Raw genomic sequence first — 1,247 nt, 5'->3', positions numbered from 1 at the left:
AAAAAATGGCATGAGAAAATAAATATTTGGCAAAGATGCAACAAGCTCAGGAGTAGAAAAAGGCTGGAGCATGAGGTCACAGGAGATCCCGGGCATCAAACCATCACAGAAGAGCAGCAGCCAAACATGAGAGTAAACCTTCAAACTTACACAGGAAGTAAACGAAATGTGAACCATGCCGGGTGTCCACACCACCATCCAGTTTCAGATTCATTGATAAAAACAACGTTATCTACAAATATTCAGACAATCCTCAGACAAAATGTCATCTAAATCTGTCAGTCATTAGACAGAAGTGCTGTAGAGTGTTGTAGAGCTGTAGAGTGTTGTAGAGCTGTAGAGCGCTGTAGAGCTGTAGAGTGTTGTAGAGCTGTAGAGTGCTGTAGAGCTGTAGAGTGCTGTAGAGTGTTGTAGAGCTGTAGAGTTGTAGAGTGTTGTAGAGCTGTAGAGTGCTGTAGAGCTGTAGAGTGTTGTAGAGCTGTAGAGCGTTGTAGAGTGCTGTAGAGCGCTGTAGAGCTGTAGAGTGTTGTAGAGCTGTAGAGTGCTGTAGAGTGTTGTAGAGCTGTAGAGTGCTGTAGAGCTGTAGAGTGTTGTAGAGCTGTAGAGCGTTGTAGAGTGTCGTAGAGCTGTAGTGTTGTAGAGCTGTAGAGTGTCGTAGAGCTGTAGCGTTGTAGAGCTGTAGAGTGTCGTAGAGCTGTAGAGCGCTGTAGAGCTGTAGAGTGCTGTAGAGCTGTAGAGTGTTGTAGAGCTGTAGAGTGCTGTAGAGCTGTAGAGTGCTGTAGAGCTGTAGAGTGCTGTAGAGCTGTAGAGTGCTGTAGAGCGCAGTAGAGTGTTGTAGAGCTGTAGAGTGTTGTAGAGCACTGTAGAGCTGTAGAGTGTTGTAGAGTGGTAGAGTGCTGTAGAGATGTAGAGTGCTGTAGAGCGCTGTAGTGTTGTAGAGCTGTAGAGCGTTGTAGAGATGTAGAGTGCTGTAGAGCGCTGTAGAGTGTTGTAGAGCTGTAGAGTGTTGTAGAGCTGTAGAGTGTTGTAGAGCTGTAGAGCGCTGTAGAGTGCTGTAGAGCGTTGTAGAGCTGTAGCGCTGTAGAGCTATAGAGTGTTGTAGAGCTGCAGAGTGTTGTAGAGCTGTAGAGTGTTGTAGAGCTGTAGTGCTGTAGAGCGTTGTAGAGCTGTAGCGTTGTAGAGCTGTAGAGTGTTGTAGAGCTGTAGAGTGTTGTAGAGCTGTAGAGCGCTGTAGCGCTGTAGAGTGT

The sequence above is a fragment of the Brachionichthys hirsutus genome, chromosome 19, assembly GCF_040956055.1.
Source record: "Brachionichthys hirsutus isolate HB-005 chromosome 19, CSIRO-AGI_Bhir_v1, whole genome shotgun sequence".
Lineage (NCBI taxonomy): Eukaryota > Metazoa > Chordata > Actinopteri > Lophiiformes > Brachionichthyidae > Brachionichthys > Brachionichthys hirsutus.
Note: the sequence above shows the minus strand (reverse complement) of the source record.